The following is a 22,265-nucleotide window of genomic DNA, read 5'->3' as shown; positions in this document are numbered from 1 at the left end:
GGCATACTCTGTAATAGTCTTCAGTTAATAATTCATTTGAGGCTTAATACTTTCATGAAAATTAATCTTATTCACCTTGAAAGTACTCTTCTGAAAGTACTCTGACAAATCTCTGCTCCTTTGCCTCTGTGCCTATAAAATTATACTGTTCTAAGATTATCTTGGGATAAAATATTGCATACTTTATTAAATTTTGGTGAAACTCCTGTAAAGGAGTTGGTATTAGACTCATTTAGGAAAGACCAGGCAGGAATGGCAATAGTGAAGGGGTAAGGAGAGAGGTGATATCACTTCCTTTCTGTTGTTGGAATTTCATTAAAAAAAAAAAACCCACATATTTTATTTATTACTTTAAAAATATTTTGTACTACTTTTTATTTATAACTACTTTTTAAAAATCAATTAATTTGGGTGCTAATAGCCCCTAATCAAACTACAGACATGATTTTTAGCATTTTATTGTTAGTTTCAAGTATACAGTACATTGGTTAGACATTTATGTAGTTTATAAAATGATTCTCCCGATTACTCTCTATCTTCCCTCTGGCTCTACACATAGCCATTACATTACTGCTGACTATATGCTGTGCTCCCCATGGGCATCTATCGACTCCTAATTTGTATTTCTTTAACTCTTTATCTCATTCTCCCAGTCCCCAAGCTTCCTTCCCCCTGGCTATCACCGGAACGCTTCAGGGAACGCTTCATGAATTTGTGTGTCATCCTTGTGCAGGGGCCATGCTAACTTTCTCTGTACCGTTCCAATTTTAGTTTATGTGCTGCCGAAGCAAGTACTGGAATTTCAGTTTTATAAACAGCATATATTAATTTAAAATTTTCAAAAAAATAATATTACCTAATGACTAACTTCCCTGTTCCTTGTTTAGTTTGATTTATATTCAATGGAACAATTTGTGGCTATCTTCACTTTCCAAGTTATTTTCTGGTTTCTGTCAATTGAATGCTCGGTTCAGACAATACACCTTTGAACCCTTTTTCTGATTTTCCTCTGCTGGATTAGTCATCTACTGTAGCTTATTTTTTAGTAATTATTTATCTAAGGGTATTTATCCAATACCTACTGTGTATTCAACATTGGACTAGACATTGTGGAAGGTACAGAATAGTGGTAAAGGTAGTAATAATTAATAGACAATGTTTATTGAGCAAATACACGTCAGAAAGTATTTTGAGAGCTTTACATGAATTACTTCCTTTTATTTCCCACAACTCAGTGAAGTATACTAACATTCACTTCATTGTATAGATGAGGAAATTAAGTTTTAGAGAAGTTAAGGAAAATGCCCAAGGTCAAACAGGCATAAATAATAACAAAGACTTGAATGCAGCCTATTTGGCTACAGAACCTGAATGAAATGAAATTGCTCAGACTCTTAGGTGGCTGTGAGGGGTTTACCCTAAATCTGGGGAGACAAGATTTATATCCATCCCCCAATCAACTAAAAGTCTAAAACAGTATTGGGCAAAGGTCATAGTTTATGCCTACCACAATATCTGTCACATCAAAAACATGAAGTTTAGAATTGTGGAATGGACTAAAAAAATAAATGCAGAAGAGTGTGAATAAGAGTTCAGTGCTGTAGGAATTCAGAGAAGATCAATGACAAATATTTAAGGAAGATGCTGTAGGAAGGAGGTGGGTTTTTAAACTGCGGCCTAAGAAATATTTAGAAAGGAAAGCCAGAAAGGCACAAGCAATGGCCTAGGGTAACAATGAGTCATGGATGTTCTTCCAAGAGAAAGGAAATGGTTTGGCTTGCACATTGAATGCACACTGAGGGATGGTGGGAGATAAGAGATGGGGAAGTGGCTGTGAGACTGGCACCTTAGAAGCTTGGCTCAGCAGTCTAGATTTAATGTGGTTTGAAAATAGGAGTGATGGTAATAATAGTAACAATATATAGGCTTTACAGGTGGCCCTGTTCTTTCAGAGACATTATCTCATTTCACGTGTTTGTGGAATGTTAATCAGGCAGTAGAAAGATTGGAAGAAAGGGTGCTTAGAGTCAGTAAGGCCCTTTAAAACATTGCAATTAGTCAGAAGTACAATGAGGAAAGTCTGAACTGGGATCAGGATAATTAAGAGGAAATGGAGGATATAATAGCTGTCAAATTCCTACTATGCGTCAGTGACTTTATAGAAACTCTCTTAATGTTCAAAACAATTGTATGTGGTGTTCTGGCATAGCTCAAGATCTGGTTCAAACACTAAATGTGTGACATTAAAACGAGCTATATAAACTTTCATTGCCTCATTTTTGCAAAAAATAATACCTGGTGAGCAGCTACTACCATATGCCAGGCATTAGGCTAGGTATCAGGGATAGTGACAAATTAACAGATGTAGTCTCTATACTTACAAAGGTCATAGTCTATGAAAGAGATTGATACAAATATGAAAATGTATTCATTTCCTATAGCTGCCATAGCAAATTACCACAAATTTAGTGACTTAGAACAAAATAAATAAACCTAAAAAAAACACAAAACAGTTTATTTCTCACCGTTCTATAGTCCAGATGTCCAGGCTGGCTCAGCTGCTGTCTCTGCTCCTGGCTTCACAAATCCAAAATCAAGGTATCAGCTAGCTGGGTTCTAATAAAAGACTTTGGAATAATCTGCTTTCAGGCTCTTTTGGATTGTTGGCAGAATTGCTCGTGGATGTAGGACTGAGGCCCATTCCTTTGCTGGCTGTTAAATGGGGGTCTCCTTTAACTTTTCTGAAGGTCTCTCTTTAGTCCTAGCACGCAGCCTCCACATGGCAGAGCCAGCAATGGCATGCCACAGCCTTCTCATGTTTGGAATCTGATCTCCTTATATCTCCTCACTCTGAAGTCCTCGTCTGTTTCCAGCTGAAGATCATTCTCTCCAAGGGCACATGTGATTGAATTGAACACACCTGGATAATTCAGCTACTCTCCTTATTTTAAGCTCAGTAACCTTAATAACATCTACAAAGTCTCCTTTGCCACACAACATAGCATAATATCTTGGGGGTGAGCATTATTCAGTTTACCACAACCTCCAAAATATATCTTAAAAATATTTAGTTTTCTTTATTTCTATGACCCTACATCAGTCTTTAATGTGGACTGTTTCCATGAACTTCTAACCAGTTATTCTGCTTTTCTGTTTTTTTCTTTACAGTTTCTTCCCCCAGCGCAGTCAAAAAAACTTAGAGAGATTTGTGTTGACCACTCATTAAAAAATTGGTCCCCCACTTGTTTCTTAAAGCATAGCTTTTTCTTTCATAATAAGTATCAATTTGTAATTATAATAGACAACATTAAGCATAGCACTTTCTATGTACCAGGCACTGTTCCAAAAACTTTAAATATAGTAACACATTTAATTTTCCCAAGAATCCTATAAGTACTATTATTACGTCCTTTTTACATGTGAAGAAACTGAACTACAGAAAAGTTAACTAGTCTAAGGTGATAATCAACAGGTGGAAGAACCTAAGAAGTCCAGCTTCATAGTCTTTACTCCTAAATAATATGTAACATTACTATCTTATTATCTACATATAAAGAGATATTTATGTGTTCACTTACTCTAGGAGGCACAATAATGCCCCCCAAAGAAATCCTTACCCTGACCCCCAAACTTGTGAATGTTACATGGCAAAATAGATTTTGCAGGTGCAATTATGATTATTACTCAGCTGGCTTTGAGATGAGTAGTCTGGATTATCCAGGTGGGCTCAATCTAATTACATAAGCCTTTCAAAGCAGAAGATGGTTTCTAGCTGGAAGCAGAGGGATGCAGTGGATGAGTGAGTCAGATTGAGTCCAAGTATGAGAAGGACTGGAGTCACTGATGCTGGAGGGGCCCCATGGAAGGCATGAAAAGAGATGCTGTTAATCTCTAGGATGAAAGCACAGTCCCTAGCTGACAACCAGCAAGGAAATCGGAGCTTCAGTCCCATAATCACAAGGAACCAAACTCAGTCAACAATCTTAACAAGCTTGGAAAAGGATTCATCCCCAGAGCCTCCAGAAGGAAACACATCTTTGCCAACATCGTGATTTTAGCCTTGTGAAACACTAGGCTGAAAACAAGCCGAGCGGCATGCACCCAGACTTCTGACCTTCAGAACTGTGAAGTAAAAAATAAATGTTGTTTTCAACTGCAACATTTGTAGCAATATGTTATAGCAGTACCTCAGAAAGTAACCATCTTCGGAGATAGGGTCTTCATAGAAATAAGTTAAAATGAGGTCATTAGTGATGGCCCTAATCCAATATCACTGGAATCCTTGCAAGAAAGGAAATTTGATCACAGGAATGTACAGAAGGAAGCCAATATGAAGACACAGGGAGAAGACATCCACAAGCCAAGTGGAGAGTCCTGGAACAGAACCTTCTCTCACAACCCTCAGAAGGAACCAACTCTGCCAACACCTTGGTCTCCGAATTGCAGCCTCCTAAGCTTTGAGAAAATAAATTGCTATTGTTTAAACTACCCAGTCTGTGGCATTTTGTTATGGCTCTCCTAGCAAACTAATATAAAGGGGTTCCTTTAGTAATCCACTGCTTGGTCTGATGCTTTAATTTTTGCCATTGACATCAGAGCATCTATTTTTCTTCAAATTAGAATCAGGCCCAGGATAACAAATATAGCTTTTAAACCTGCACTTGTTCTTCAACAATCAAAATTTTCACCTAATACACAGCCATGATAATGTGGGGAAAGTAGCTATAATAATGCTATTTCCCTTACAAAAGGGATGATTAATGAGCAGATTCTTCATATTGACTGTATGAAAGCCCTGAACCTTTCAGATAAATTCACCTCTGAAAACCCCATTTAAAATCAACTTTGGTTATGGCACAGATAATTGTGCAATTAGATAACTAAATTCAATACAATTTAATCTGTCCTTTCTCTGGCATTCTCTTTACTGACAAATTAAAATGCTATCCACCTGGTTTCTTAGTCCAGAAACCTGTAAGATATTTTTGACTACTTTCTTATTCAACTTCCTCAGTTGATTAATCACTATCTGCTGTTGACTCAAGTACCTAAAATAGTTGTCCACCCCATCCACTTCTCTCATCCTTTCTGCTGCTACCCTAGTCCTGCATATCATCACCTCTCCCCGAAACTGACACCATAAAATCATAATTGTTCTCCTTGGCTCCAGGATCCATTCCTCCAATCCCTTCTCTGGAGTCTAGCCAGAGTATTTCTTCTGTGCCAAGTTTAAATTCTTCACTGGCTTTCCACAGCCCTCAGAATAAAGCACAAGGATGTGTTTGCCTAATTTACTTAGTTCCTGAGTATCTGGTCTATGCATGCCTCTGTGGGTTTATCCCTTCTCTTTCCCCCAATCTTACTCTTACTTCCTGCCACACCAACACTTAGTGTCTCTTTCAGTGCTCTCTACCAGACCTTATATTTGGAATTCCCTCTGGAATGCTTTGCTGCCTCTTTATTTTCAGAATTCCTCTTTTAACTACTTAAAGTTTCTGTTTAGATATCAGATCTCAGTGCTTCATTTACTAGGTGCTTCATCATAAAAATTAATCTCTGTACCTCAGCTCCTTCTTTAGTAAAACGGGCATAACGTAGAAACCTTTTCACCAAGACATTGTGTAGAAAACAGAGCTAAGTTTTATCAAATACTTACAATAGCTGAGTGACCATGGCAGGCACTTAATGTGGTAGCCATTACTATTTTTATTATTCTCTTTTAGTGAAATTTCCTTGATTACTCCACTCCTGAACTCAAAAAATGAGTTTGGAATGCCTCATATACTTCCGTAGTACCTTCATTTTCTCCCATATTAGCACATTATTGCTTGCCTATCTGTGAGCTCCATGAAGGCACATTTGTATCCCTAATGCCCAGCATAATGTGGATACCTAACACATTTTTCTTAAATGAATGAGATTCTTCTATTTTCAATTCTTTTAACAGAGGCATCAAGTTTGATTTAGAATTTGCTTCAGCAGGTACCACCTGAAGCTCTAGAATGTATCTGTCCTAAGCATTAAGCAAAAGATGAGAGGAATGCAGCACTATGGTATACCTGAAGAGGGTGCCTAATTAAACTATGTTTTCTAAGGGCCGAATTGGGGCTAGCCAATGGTTATGACTCAATCTTCATAACAACTGTATAAATCAGGCATTACTCCCCCACTTTACAGATGAGATAACTGAGGACCAAGTAAACTAAGATTCTTGTTTTGATTCACACAGATAGTGTTAGCACTTACTTTGAAAGTAATCTCTATCCAAAGCCTTCACTTTCCATTTTATCAGGTCATACAGTCACTCTCCACAGGTAAAGCAGTAATGAAAATATGAAATATTAAGCACAGATATAAAAATTTGAAGATCATGTTGACATATAAAATTATAAATGAATAGTTTTTGGTCTTCTTTTGAATTGATCTTTCTGCAAATTACCTGCTCTTAAGCAATCAGTTTGGCACTTAGCAAGTTCTCAATAAATCCTTGGTGAATAATTTATATGTGGATATTGCTTAATATCTTGTGATATGAGTCCAGCATCTCCCAGCAAACTGAATACAGGAATAAATACTTGCACTCATGTTATGCAGCTGCCAGACACAGGCATCGGTGGCTACTTATAAACGGAAATCATCCTTCACTCATGGGTTTGAATTAATGATAATAATGTGTCTCTGTTAGATATGACTACTTCTGGGACAGGGGCAGATAACTAAGAGGAATTGAGTTTTCCCAAGAAAGCTTGGTATTCTTGCTTCCTTTATCAAGCAGAAGCAGCCTGGCTAGCACAAACCTTTTCTGGGATGAAGAAAATGCCAGTGATGTGGGTGCATGTGAACCTCATGCTGGGCATTTGTCATTTCATATTTCTGTTTGAACTCAAATTCTACACTATGGAAACACCATATGACATTCTGAAATAGTTCTGCCAGCTCATCCTCTGTTAACTTTAAAAATAGCTAACATTTACTGAGTGCTTACTATGTGCTGATACTGTAAAACTCATTACTGTCATCATCTTGCTAAATCCTCATAACAATGCTGGTAAATTTTAATATTTTCTCCATTTCACAGGCAAGTTGTTCAAATCCATCAGCCAACAAGAAACATAGCCAAAGCCATGTTCCTAATTACTATGCTATGTTGCATTAGTAAAGAGTGCTACTATCCATGAGATGCTAGAGAGATGTTAGACTGGAATAATTTTAATCTACTCAGCAGCCTATTTAATGGGTTTCATAAATTTTGCAATTAGAAAATGAATTCCTGGTGTTTTTGCCTCTACCTTTTGCTTTTAAATATGTTTAGCAGATTTCTATCCTGTCCTTTGATCAAGAACAATGTCTTATCTTTTGTTGGTATCTCCATCTATGTAATACAATGCTTTGAGGTTGAAGACATGCAAAAATACTTTGTTAATTAACCTAAGTGACCAGAGATGCTGCAGAAAACTCATGACTCAGGCAGATAGTGATCCACATGTGCGGGTTCTGACCTGTGGTTATCAAGTATAGAAACCCCAAATCATAGGTTATCCTTGGCTACTTGCTAATTATAGACTCCTGGCTTTCAGTTACTGTTTTTCAGTGAAAAAGGATTACCAAACTCCTCAAGTACATCTTACCAAGACCATCTTGAGTAGAATGAGCAAAATTGCATGATTTAATTGTTATTTGCACAAAGATAAAACTATATATTAAAGTTTCTAAGTGTCAAGTCTTATCAGTGGCAGAATTTTTATGTACTCGAGATAGATTTAAATAAGCCTTCTTAGTATATTGTACTTGAAAAGCAATGATAGGAGATAGGGGATGCAACTGACTTGGACACTAATAAGTTTGGGACAATTTCTTCAGTGGTATTGATTCACAATAATGTATTGATAACTGAGCTGATGCCAGAAACGGGACCAAACTCTGCGTACACCAAGAATGAATCTTCATCTCGCCAGTAAAGAGAAATCTTTCTGTCATCCCTATACATCAAATGGCTTCTGTCAGTTTGATCATGGTAATGTATATAATAATGGCTTGCAAAAAACAGAAAATAACAAAAAGAACAAGAATCTGCTTAATTATGTAACCCAGTGAACCTACATAATTTCATTGGTGAGATTGAGCTCCAGGCAAGATGAAAATAACTTGCAAATTTCTTTGCTCACAGAAGTTTCTATTGGAGACAAGAAAGAACTCTTAGATTTGTGAAAAGACAGAGAGAGGAAGGAAACCTGAAAAGAGAAGAGAGGGCAGAGAAGTGATAAATAAAAATAAGGAAGAGTTAGGGAGACGTTGACATTATAAATGAAAATGAATGGTGATTGCTGGAGAGACTATAAATTTACTGGGTTTGAACTGGGGTAAAAAAGTAAGTTCCCTCTTCCTTGATGAAATTTTAAAAATGTGGAAAGCATAAACCTTGGGGTTCAGAGTAAGCAAATAGACGGCATGTAGCTAAAGTGCCTGCGTGTTGACTAATTGGCCACTAATTTCCTGAAGGTCAGGGAGTGAGGTGCTGTTAGGTAATCACCAGGACAATGTCCTTTCTACAAAGTTCAATGGAAGGAATGTCCAGTCGTTCACCCAATATAAGCCGGGTCCTGTCCTACATACACAGAATTGATAGTCCGGCATCCTGAGAGGGAAGCATATCTGCAATATTTTATATTGATCCTAAATTAATGTAGTGTTAGTTATAGTTTAACCCGGTGATGTGAGTCTATTTTAAGAGTTATTGTCTTATGTTAATGCAGTTTTCAGTAGGTCCAAAAGAAAGAAATGAGATAAATGACATTACCATCAAAAGTAACATAAAATATACTGGTTACATGAATGTTTTTTATATGGAAGTCTTGACTTACAGCTTCAGAGACACATTTCCATATAGGGATGGTTCATATTAAAATATTATCATTTGTGTACATTTTTCATTTTTTTACAACTAATTATTTTCTTTTCTTTGCTCATATTAATAATCTGTTTCTTGCTTGGTAGGGAATAGCTGTGTAGAATAGTGACTAAGGTCATGCTGAATACCTATACTAAGAAAAACTCAATTCAGATTCCATAATTTTTGGCCCCTTAGTCACTCTGAGTCTCAGGTTCATCACCTGTAAAATACTAATGATAACAGCAGGCTATGTCCTTAGAGTTCTTGTAAGAATTAAATGAATTAATTCAAAGTTTTTAGAATTGTGTCTGGTACATAGTAAGGACTTAAAAAATATCAACTATCACTACTATTCTGTTCAAGTCATACTTTATATTTAATTATTATAACAGCTCTAACTTATTAGCCTAATTTTATAGATAAAGAAATTGAGGCTTGAAGAAGTTACTTTATAGCCAATAAATAGTAGCAGTGCATTGAAGTTATGCCTGATTCCAAAGTCCTCCTTTCTACTGAAATCCATTAACTTCATCGACATTCAAACTCCTACATTTTTCACACATTCAACCTCAAACACACACATGTCCTTCTAAGTATAAACATCTTAACCTCTTCTTTGGGCTTAGTTTTCTTCCTAAATTTTAACTGTCTGATAAGTTTTCTGGAAACCAGGATGAGATGCTTTCCAGAAGATGAGTGGGTATTCTTTATTTAGAACACATTTCCTTGATAAATGTTCCTGAGGTTAAATGTTTATTTGAATACCAGGCTTCCCAAAGCCTCCCTTCAATGCCAGAAACAGTCTTGAATTTCAGATAGTATGTGCCCATTTCTTGGAATGTGCAATTCAATTTGAACATGAAAAACTCGTTTTTATTTTCTGTGGGTGAAAAAAATCTAGAAACTTTTGAAGATAAATGGTGGTGCTAACTGGATTGGATATGAGGAGAATAAGTATAAATCAGAATGTCTTGGGCAACATGGGATGTAGGGTCACCCCACCTGTAACTTTTGCTTTCAGTTAGGAGACATTTAAAGAATCAATTGTATGAGTAGTTCCCTATTCTCTGAGATTCACCTGGATGTTTGTTATCTTTCCCTTTCTTCCTTTCTTTGTTTCCTCTTTTCTTTCTGTTGTTCTTTGAAGCACTTTGTCACAGAAAGGGAAGAAGATAAGACCCAGAGCCTGAAGGACACAATTATTTTTTTTTAACCTGACACTTTTTGCTATCCTATGAAAGTGAGATTTGAGACGTGCCATGGATAAATAAAGAAAAACACATCAGGGAGGCTGTTCATAAAAAGGAAAAGGAATTCTAGCTCACTAGACTTGAGTAAATGATGTGAAGAGAGAAGGTAACATGAAAACTTGCAGCCCTAGTGAAGGTCAAGGATTTCCCTAGAGAAGAGACAATGAAAAATCATCATTAATGTGAGAGAAAAGGGAGAGCAAAGAGAAAACAAGATTTTAAATTGTGCTAAATTTTGGGAAAAAGTCACATGAGACATGTTGAAATTCTGGAGTTCTAGTAAAGTTCTGCAATGAGGCTCCTCGGCCCCCTCATCTTGTCAAATCGAAAGCCCCAAAGAGCCTTTTGTGCAGTTGGAGAAGGCCCTCCATTCTCACTGAACAATTCAGAGAGTATTTGTAATTGGTATCTGGAAAATTAATTTGTGCCATAAATATCTTTAAAAGTAAGCTCATCCAAAAACAATAATGAACTGTGAGCTACACAAATGAATGTCTGCTCTGATAGTCCCTTAACAACTATTATCTTGTTCTTTATTTTCTACGTTTGCATATTATCTCTACTTTGACCTGACTCTCCTGGAAATGACTATACTTCATAATACACAAGTTTTCTACACTGGCCAAAATAGCTCTCCCTCATCAGCAGCCACATATACTCTCTTGCCCACCGCACATACTGACACAATCCACTACCATTTGAAAGGCATTTTTCATATAATGTATGAGATTTTTCTCAATGTGTAGCCATGGAAACAAGCTGTAGGAGAGAGTGTTGGCTGAAATGGGCAGAATGGGGGCTTTAACTAGGGACTGTGTGAACTCAGGTGTCTCCGATGAGATCCAGATATACTTTATTATTTTCTCACATCCCAGATTCTTTATTTAGGCAGCTAATTCATTTGCCTCCATTGAGATGCACTGAGAAGTGGGAGTCACAAAGCTCATGTTGATACTCACTTGTTTTGCAGACAGCTGTATCTATTTATGTCTATCTCTAAAATCCCACACCGGTCAGATGTGAGAGGAACATCTTTCAATAGTAAAATTCAAATGAGAAAGTAAATGAGGAAATATTTTAGAAACCACAAACCATAGTATGAAAATAAAGTATGGCTTTTATAGACTACTAAAAGAAAAGTTATATTATAGGCTCTGGTAGTGTAACTCTTCTGTCCTTTCTTTCTTGACATGTTCAATTTGTTAAAAAGACCATCATTACACTCATTATTACCTTTTAATTTTAAAGGCACATAGTTCTATAGACATTATTTTATTGATTGATCTGGAAACTTAACATTTTTCTTCTTGTTGTAGTTTAGTTTTAGTCTATTCAAGGTGCTTTAACTGTTTTCTATTTTCTGCTCAACGTTCCATCAAATTCAAAGTTACCAGTACTCCTTTGCATTTTGCATGGTGCTCTGTAGTTATCCAAACATTTTCCCAAAGGTTATTGAATTAGATCTTCACAATAATTCTTTGAAAAGTGTGGAGATTACTCTTTCAAATCGATTTATTAGAATCTAAAAAATACAGAGATACTCATTTTGAATTCAAAATTTTTCTAACTCATAACACTGCCATTATTTCAACTTGTTTTAAGTGCGTCTTAAATATTTTCTTACCATATATTGAAATCTCAATATGCGTTAGGCCCTATGCTAAACAGTTTGTACAATTCTTATCAGAATTCTTATGAGAACCTTCTGAGAGAGGAGTCATTCTTCTCGCTGCAGTTGAGTAGACTGAAGCTCAGATAGGCTGAGTACTATCCCTAAGATTACAGAACTTAATAGTAGTGGATTTGGAATTTGATTTCTATTTAGTCAGATTCTCAGGCCAATGCTCTTAATTACTATGCTATAATCCCTCTCAGATTTAGCCCATGTTCCTTATTTTTCTCAAAATAAACCTTATTAATTTTCTTTGGCTATTCTTGCCACTTTCATCACTGAGACCTCTACAACTCTGAATCCATGCTGGCTAATTTAAAACTAAATCTAAAACAAAAGTTCAGTTACGACCTAATCAGTCTGTTTATGTATATGGGGAAACATAAAGGTAATCGGCGAGCCTTAACTCTGAACAGACAAGCCTGGGATAGACTTAAACCAACATAGTACAGACGTACATAACTGAACCAAGATTTGAACCACTAACATAATACTGAGCCTAACCTCAGAAATAGACACATGGGGACAAAATCAAACCAGCATAGCAGAAGTTTTGAAAACTAAACTAAAATGTGAATGATCTCTACAAGTTTTAAAATAATTTTTGAATCATGCACACCTAAAATAACTATAGACAAGCAAAATAATAATCTAAAGAACTGAATTGAAATTTGAAACATCACTTAAAAGGGGCAAGACAGAACTTAACGTCCAAATCTTGTTGATTGCCTGCTAATACAAATCTATCAACATTCTTCAGAAGACTGTAACAGTCCAGAGTTTAATATAAAATTCAAAATTACCTCACATATGAAGAACTAGGAATATGTAACCCATTTCCAAAAAAATAAAAATAAAATAAAGCAAAGAATGTAACACCAAAATAGAAATTAGCATTTTCAGACACAAAGCAACACTATGCTCCATGAAGTCAAAAACCAAACATACATGCACATGAAATGAATTGGAAGACAAGAAATCTAAATAGAAAATAATAAAAAAGAACCAAATAGAAATTTTAGGACTGAAAATTAAATATCTGAAATAAAGAATTACTGGAAGGACACAAAAATAAAATAGGTATAATAATGAAAATAACAACAAAAAAGAAAAGATTGAAAAAGTTGGACAGAGCCTTGGGGTCCTATGGGATATTAAAGGTCTAATATATGAATATTTGGAGTTCCCCTCCAAAAAAGAGGAGAAGGATATTGGAGCAAAAAAATAATATTTTATGGTATAATGGCTGAATACTTCCCAACTTTCACAAGAGGCATACATTTTTAGATTTAAAATGCTTGGTGAGCTTCAAAAGGATAAACTAAAGAAAACAACACTAGACACATTACCGACAAAAAGTTAAAATTCAGATATAAAGTTTCGAAAGAATTTAGAGGATAATGATGTTACTTACAAGAGGGCAATGATTTGAAACCATCAAGGCCAGATGCCAACATCTTAGAAGTGCTAATAGAAAGAAAAAGGATCTTATCAAACCATAATTTATATCCAATGAAAATATCCTTCAGAAATGAAAGTGAAACAAGAAAATTTCAGATGAAATAAAACAAGGAGTAAGTGTTACTACCTGATCTTTTCTATAGGGAGTGCTAAAATAAATTCTAAGTAGATTGTGAAAGGTATGTAAACGTAATCCCTAAAAGAACCACTAAAAATAAAACAGAGCACACATACACAGTGTATCAAAAAAGGCAAGTAATAAATTAAAATGGAATACCAAAAATATTCCAAAAGTAAAGGAAAGAATATATAAACCAAAACCAGAAAGGAAAACAGTAGTACTAAATCCAAGTATATCAATAATTATTACATAAACCATTATTGGTTTAAGTATTTCAATTAACAGACAGAGATTGACAAATAAGTAAAAACAAGATTGAACCATATGCTGCTGTAAGAGCCAAACAAAATATAAAGACACCAGATAGGTTTAAAGTAAGTGGATGCAATAAACATGAAATACAAATACTAAGCATAAGAAGTCTAGAGTGGCTATGTGAATATCAGATAAAACAGACCTTAATAAAAGCATATTACCACAGGCTACATACATTTCATAACAATGATAAGAGAAATAATTAGTTAAAATAACAATTATCATTTTCTATATACTTAATTACAGAGTCTCAAAATATATAAATCAAAAATAGAGAGAATTAAGAAGGGATAAAATACTGCCATTAACAACAACAAGGATGGACCATGAAATAATCATACTACGCGAAATAAGCCAGACAGAAACAGTTGAAAATCACATGGTATCACTTATATGTGGGATATAAACCTAAAAGCAACAAATGAGCAAGACAGAGAAACAGAGACTCATGGACATGGACAATGGACTAGTGGTTACCAGAGGGTAGGGGGAAAAGGAAGGAGTAGGGGGGAAGTATTCGGGGCGGGGGGAGGGATTTAAAATCATTTCTTCAATAAACAAACAAACAAATAAATAAATATTTTTAAAAAGAAAAACAAATTGAGAGAATTAAAGGGAGATAAATTTTGATCATAGGATTTTTAACAAACAGCTCTCTGAGCATTTGATAGAACATCTGGACAAAAACTCAGTAAGGACACAGAAGATCTCAATAGCACTATGAACCATTTTAATCTAATTATATTTATAGAGTACTTCATCTAATAATTGAAGAATACACATTCTTCTTAAGTACATTTGATCGACAGAATATAGTGAGAGAGACCAAAACAAGGCCATTAACTTTTTAAAAATCTGAGTTACACAGAGTATATGTCTCACATCAATAGAATTAAATTAGAATTACATAAAAATAAATATTGAGTTAAATCCTATTTTCTGGAAAGTAAACTACACCTTTTAAATAATTCACTGGTCAAAGACCAAATACGAGAATATTTACAAACTATTTTGAACTGATATGAAAATTAAAATAACATATCAAAATTTGTAGAATACAGCTAAAGCACTGGTAAATGGAAAGTTTTATATGCATAAATTAAGAAAGGATCTATAATCAATAATTTAAGATTCCATCTGACGACACTAGAAAAATAAGAACAAAATAAGAGGAAGAAAGTTATTAATAAAGATAAAAGCAAAAATCAGTTATATTGAAAAAAGACAGATAACAGGGAATATTAGCTAAGTAAAAATGCAGTTCTTTGAGAAAAATTAATAAAACTGATAATCCTCTAGGTAGAATTTTTATGAGAAAAGGTAAGAGAACATAAATTAATATCAGTAATGAATATTTAATCTATAGGATTTGTCAACACAGATTGTACACATTAAAAGAATAAGAGAATACTATATAAACAACTTTGGGCTAACAAATTTGACAATTTATATGAAATGGATATATTTCTTAAAAGATACACCTTATAAATATTGACACAAAAAGAAACAGAATAGCCGAATAATCACTTTATGTCCAGTACAGAAAAGGAACGTGTTACCCAGAACTGAAACTCCAGTCGTACGGTTTCACTGGGATTGGCACTGTCTTCTGTGAATGTGTCTCCTCTGAGGACATCACTGCATGTGTCCTGTCGGAGGTGAGTAGGGGCGGCAGAGTGGAGCAGGTACACAGGAGCCTGCTGCAGGTCAAAGTTCATGTATATGACCCTTGAAATCTTGGTTAAAAAAAAAATCCTTCTATCTCGTTACAATTACCAATTTAACCTCAGTCACAAATCAAGTGAGAGAAAGAGAGACTCAAAGGGGGAAAGACAAAGGCTTTCACTGAGCACCAGTGAATAATGTCAGTGTCCTAAGGAAACACATCTACATTATTTCCCCCAAGGAATAAAAGGTAGAGCAAAACAAAAGTGCTAAGAAAAAAAGAAGCTAGAGGTTCAAACCCAGAGGCCAACAATTTCCAAATAAGAAAGTCTCTACATAGCAAGGTATACAATTAAATTAGTAGAGATTTATTCTATTATAATCATTTCTTATTTTTACTTTTTTTTTTAAAGGGAGGGTAACCAATTAATCCTCAATTCCTTATATCTACTTGTACTTTCAATGTAACTTTGGTCCGTTATCTTTCTACCCCATCCTTAATTTACAGCTTTCAAGATATCCTTTTCCCATGTAGGGGAGTAAATCTCCATTTACTTAGCAAGTTCATAGAAAGAGGGTTAGAGAAATTCCAAAGGACAGGCAGCATCCAATTTCCTCTCTCAGAGATTTCTTGCTACTCTCTGCTTTGGATATTAAGCATATCCTTCCATGCATTCCGCAGCATTTGGCCCTATCTCCCAACTCCCAGGTCTGAAGACATTTTATAAAAGAAAAAACAATTTGTCCCTCTTCCTAAAATGTTGGAAACTGGTATTCTTTCTGCCTTTGAGCAAGAAAGGAATGCCAATTAAACTTAAGTTTAATTGATTGACCATCTCAAATCATCTTTTATAACTTACAGTTTTTTATTTTATTTTTTGAATAATATTTTTAATTTTCAATTATAGTCAACATAAAGTATTATATTAGTGTGGTTTTATTTTTATTCATTATTCATCATTCTGTTTATCTCCCATTCAGAATAACAAAATTTGTTAACATGCCTCCAATTCCACAAGATCCAGTCAACACTTAAAATAATAAACACCAAATTTAGAAATGTCTTCCTCCCATATTTTAATGGATGTCCAATACAAAATATTATTTTATGCTCATACAGCTTTGAAGTTTCTTATCTCTTTGGGTCATCAGGAAAAATTGTAAAGCTCAGCAAGGTACCGACTCATCGGGCCCACTCCTGAAACTGAAAAAGCTTTGGACTGTTTGAGAACAAATTAACAACCAGAAAACCAGTGCATACTTAGAAAGAATAGAGCTATTAATTAATTGCATTATATATGTGACTATAGCATTACTTTAACCCTTTATTCACTTAGTCAGTCATTAATTCCGACACCGATGTATCCATATTTGTAACAGTTACAACCTGTTTTATGCTAGGTCCTGTGTCCCCTGACTACTCACTATAAGACAGATATTTTTCATTCTGGGGTCAGGAATAAGTTCCAGTTTCTAACAAGGGCTTACTCAAGTCCAAACAGTGCTTCAGAATTCTCACAGCAAGTTAAAGGCCCTGGTACTCATGACATTTGCCACCACAGGGCACTGCTCTGAAATCAGAAAGTCTATACACCAGTACAAAATTCTGTGTACCACAGGAAGTGTATAGCAACAGGGCATCCCGATCCACCCCAAATTTTATAAGGTTTGTACTCCAGTTTTCCTATGATAGTCCCAATTTATGTCTCTTTTCTTGGTTTAATTATTAATAGTTACCTTCCCTCATACTGCCTCTTTCAAATGGCTCTGAGTTTGGGCTATAAATTATATGGCCATTTCATGCTGTTAGTGTGACTGCCTCCCTGAAGGTATCAGCATCAGCCACACACTCTTTGTCCCTGCAACAAAATGGATTTTAATGTTGAGTCCAGATATGTCATCCCTTCCTTATTGTGAATATCATTTGGGGGGGGGGATTTTATTGTCCTTCTCTGACAGCTGGTTTGACTATTTAATAATTTCAGTCTTTAAAGAGAAAAAAAAATCTCTGTCTTGACATCTTTCCATCTAGAAACTTCCCTGAAAAAAAAAAATGATGTCAAATAAATGAGTAATAGGTAAATATCCTGGTATTTAACCTTCAAACAGAATTTAGACCCTAGAATTTCACGGAGACAAAAATGGATCTTGTTTCTCACCATGCCACTACCACCCTCCTCCCAGGACAGTGTGTAGGTATCTGCTTTGCTTTCTACAGGCAAAGCAATCTTACCACGAACTTCTCAAATCGCTAACATTCTGGTCAAAAGTGGCTTGGTCATGTTACCATCAGCAACAGAGAAAGCAGGAAGCTTTTAAATGGCTGTTCTCATGACCAAAAAAAAAAGTTTTGCCTCACTAGGAGCTTCATTGTAAGTATACACACTCTCTCATGTTTATACATATACACAATCTATCTACATTAAAATCTTCCAAAGTTAGTATAAGAATTCACTCAGCCAGACAAACAATTTAATTTTTATTTTGTCTGCAAAAGTACTAGGTCTTCGTAAAATAAACCATAACTAAAGTACCAAAGCACTAATTCAGCAAAATATTATCTGTTCTGCTGCAGCCTCTTTCCCCAGGGATATCATCTAATAATAGCTGATTTTTCTTAGAAATGGAAAAAGAGTCTCTCTCTTCTCCCTTTAACATACACACACATTTTATAAACTCAGAAGTTACAATTTCCTATCCCCATCTTCATAACTCCAACAGTGTTATTTTTTAAAATACTCCCCTGCCTCCACAAATAATTCTTCTAAGGCAGTGTCTATGTGTTTTTTTTTGGGGGGGGGGAGGTGTGGGGTGGGGGGAGGTGGCGCACAGTGAGGAGTGTACAAAACTCCCTTGGGAACTGTTCCTTTGTGGTGACTCATAGTCTCTGTTTTGCAGTCTTTGGATTGATAGTTAAAATATTTCAGGTACAACATCTGTAACTTTTTAATCCACCCCCATCCCTCCACAATATGGTATCAAATACTGATTGAAGAATTAGCTTTTGAGGATCCAACCAAGCACCAAAACAGACACCAGCAGACACACAATGTCTGCATCCCACTGTCAGAGTGCTGGAAGTACAAGTACCTTTTTGTATTTAATCTTAGGAACACTAGCTTAATGCTTCACTTTATTTCCATAAGAGATTTCACTTGCATCCTAGAGCATCAAAGGGCTTGTTCTTTTCATTGAGCTGTGTGAGCAATGAACTCACCAATACTGGTAAACTTCAAACATAACCATTAGAACCTACTTAGCTTTGCAGATCTGCATTTAATGGTGGTGCCAATAGCTTCATATCTGGAAGTGGTCCCTGCCTTTGTTTGCACCGGCACCTAATGCACTATGTACCTCCAGGCTTTTCTCTGGATAAGGTATAGACAATCTGTTACAGGAATTTCCTATACTTCCTTTAAATGAGAATAGTAAGACAACTTTACTATTGCATGGCTCAAAAGGAGTTAATAAAAATAGATTGAACTGATTTTCACATCATAGAATCATACCATTCAAAGTTAAAGTGAATCACAAGTTATTTTTCCCCACAATTTAGAGCCTTTAGACTACCTAAAGGCAGGGTTTGAAATGGCACTTTATGCCTAAATGAGTAAATGTTTAAAGATAAACCGTTTGAAGTTGTTTATTTGGTCTGAATTATCTAGAAAATTTGTTTGCCTTACTTTTTTTTTTTCAGTTATTACTTGCATATGAATGCAAGTTGAATTTAATGTCATTTAAATAGATAAGAAAAACAAATGTTCCATAGCTGGGAAGTGAGAGTAGTTTCCATTACTAAATTCTAAAAACTCATGTGAGGCTGAAGTTGCCATTTCTCTTAACCCTAAGGTTAAACTCTGCCATTTGTAACTCTTGCACAGGTCGGATCCTTCTCACATTGAATCTCTCTCCACAACCAGGAAAGAGTCTCTGCGTTTAATGGCTCATGTGTTAGATTGCATCTCCCCCACTTTAAAAATCCACGTAATCTCTCCATCTGGAGGTCTTGAATCTTAATCATATCTGCAAAGTCTCTTTTGCTATGTAAGGCAACATATTAATAGGTTCCAGGGATTAGCATATGATCATTCTTTGAGGGACCATTATTCTGCTGACCACAGATAGTAAATGAAGAATTTCAGCTGATGCAACAGTAGATGGATCAATTGACAGTCTACAATACTTAACTGAAAATGTGGTATCCCATTAATAGTTAAATTTAATTTGTCCTTTGTGCTCATAAAAGAGTGCTGGCTGCAAGACTGCAGGAAATTGGAAGATTCTTCATTCTCTCGTCTCAAGTTCTTATACTCTCCTTTCTGTGGAACAAACTTAATGTATGATAGTGAACAGGAAAATGATCCACTCTCAGCACATAAAATTGCTATTGGAATTTGGATTTTGAGAGAACTAAGTGTCCAGTAGGAAGCCATTTATGTTCCCTCAGTCTTTTCACTTATTCCAAAGGTAGCAACTTTAAAGGAAGCCATGGTAAGTGAAATAATTTCTCATTAGAAGCAAAATTTTATAATTGGACTTTGTTAACAAAAATAAATTGTGCACTGTGAAAATATCAAGACTGATTTTAAAAAACTGAATAAAAATGAAACCTTTTTAACATATATTTTTTTAATTATATAAACATTAATCAGCAAATACCAGAAACTATAGGGTAAATTTTTTTCTATGGATCTTTAATGCATTTATTGAACTAGCTGAGATTTCTTAAAATACAAGCCTATTGAAATTTGAACTAAAGATTCCCTCTATTTTCCCTTAGAAAATATCCCCGTTAGTTAGCAGAGGGCATTTATATTGTTGCATTGGTCTTAAAAGGCTCAGATTTCATCAAAATGAAAGTGATTAGGTCTCGGCTTGTTCATGGTTTGTTCAGTGCATACGAATGTTTCCATAAAGTCTTTTGATGAAGTACCAAAGGAGACAGACACATAGTTTCCTTGGTGATCTTCTTTTCTTTCATAATCTCTTGCTCTTTCATTTCAACAATATCCTACCGGCATACTGAAGTTATAAATCAACTTGGAACAGTGGCAATGTCAACATCAGGCACAGTCATTAGGGAGTAACATATTTTTTGTATTGCGCTGGAAACATTATTTACTGTAAACCATGGTTTCAAGTTGATTCATTCTAAGTTATTAAAGTCGATGTAGAGAATAGAAAAGGTGGAGTGAAGTGGAAGTTTTAAAATACACGTTTATAAATAATGGTTTACAACTATTTTCAAAGATGATCAGAGAAGAGAAATGACATAAAAGTGTTTTTAGAATAAAACCTAACCTATGAAATAAAAATAGAAATTAAATTATTAGAATTTAGTCTTTTCCTACATAGAAAATATTCTAGGCATTCCAGTTGTCATAGATATTTAGATATATTTTTTTATATCCATCTTTTAAACAAACATGAATAATTCTGATAGTTCTACTAGTGAAGTACAATGGCCTCAGCATATTTGTTTAGCAGCTCTCATATTTTTCTGTCTACAGGGAAATATATAACCTTATCACAAAACATTCACAGAACTTTCCAACATTTAGTTAAGTGTCTCTAAAACTTTTTAATCTAATGGATTTCTAAAAGTCTCCATAATGTTATAAAATACCATGATGCACTTAATTACAAATGTAAAACAAATAATGATATATAATGTGATATATTACTCATCCATGGCAGATACAGTGCCATAAAATTCACCAAATTTATTTCATTTTCTTCCTGGACACACAGGAAGATTACATATTCTAACCCTTAGAAGTAAATTTGGAGTCACAAACTGCATTCTGGCCAATAGAATTGAGTGGAAGTGATATGACCCACTTCCATGACTGATATCTGGATAAATTTCCACATACTGTTCTCCTGTGCTATTGAGATTTTGTGTTAAAGATGGAATGACTGCATGGAGCACAATCCATACTAATTCACGTTGGACTATGAGGAAAATATAAACCTTTATTATTTTAAACCACTAAGATTTGGAGGTCATTCATTGCAGCAACTAAGTGTACTTATCCTAATACACCATCCTATATAGATTTTAGTATGTGAAATTAACAAACAACAACATTCTTAGCTATTTGATTATTGAAAAATATTTTCTTCATTAAACCTGGGAATGACTAAAAAAACTAAAACAGTATTAGAATGTCTTATTCTCACTGGAGCATAGCTTGAGAACAACTGCTTCTAAACAAAACAGGGATTGAATTTTGTCATGAAATCTAGACCATCAAGGTTTACGTATATTTGACTGAAGAAGGTTTTAAACTACATTTCATCTCAATAGGTAAATATTTTATTTGACAGGGAAAGGATATAATACGCTTCTAGGTGAAGAATAAGGACTAAGAATAGTCAAACACTTGTGAAGAATAAGAGAAGGAAATAACACTCTCCCTATAATACAGCAGGATTCTATGAATTTATGGATGGCGAATACCTTCTTTCATACTACAACATCAGAGTTGAATAGTTTTAACAGAAGTTATACAGCTCACAAAGCCAAATGTTTTTACTATCTGGACCTTTACGGAAAAATTTTTTGACCCTGCCCTAGCTAGATTAATAAATATTAAGAAACTATAAAACTCAGTATCATATATAATTAAATGTCTTTTAGATTTCTTTTGGGGAAATATTTTTGAGTAAAAATAAGATTATTGATTGTGAAAGAAAAAATTATAATCTTAACTATATTAAAATAAACTATGCTTCATAAATAAACATCTCAAAGAACATGAAAATGGGAATATTTGCAATATACTTCACTAACAAAAAATTAGTATCAATGATTAATAAAACATGTATAAATTTTTTTCAATAAGAAAAAAGCACAAGAATCCCAAAAACATGACCAATATTTCAGAG

At 34.8% G+C, this 22,265-nt stretch overlaps 1 non-coding gene across 1 annotated transcript; it reads right to left on the bottom strand.

Moving 5' to 3' along the window:
• Nucleotides 1-688: 688 nt before the first annotated feature.
• Nucleotides 689-795, bottom strand: LOC118603272. The gene has a single exon (XR_004951153.1). It is a non-coding gene; the product is annotated as a U6 spliceosomal RNA (small nuclear RNA).
• Nucleotides 796-22,265: the final 21,470 nt, after the last annotated feature.

Source organism: Rousettus aegyptiacus, unplaced genomic scaffold, assembly GCF_014176215.1.
Source record: "Rousettus aegyptiacus isolate mRouAeg1 unplaced genomic scaffold, mRouAeg1.p scaffold_m13_p_5, whole genome shotgun sequence".
Classification (NCBI taxonomy): domain Eukaryota; kingdom Metazoa; phylum Chordata; class Mammalia; order Chiroptera; family Pteropodidae; genus Rousettus; species Rousettus aegyptiacus.
Note: the sequence above shows the minus strand (reverse complement) of the source record. Positions and strands in the feature narration are given on the sequence as shown.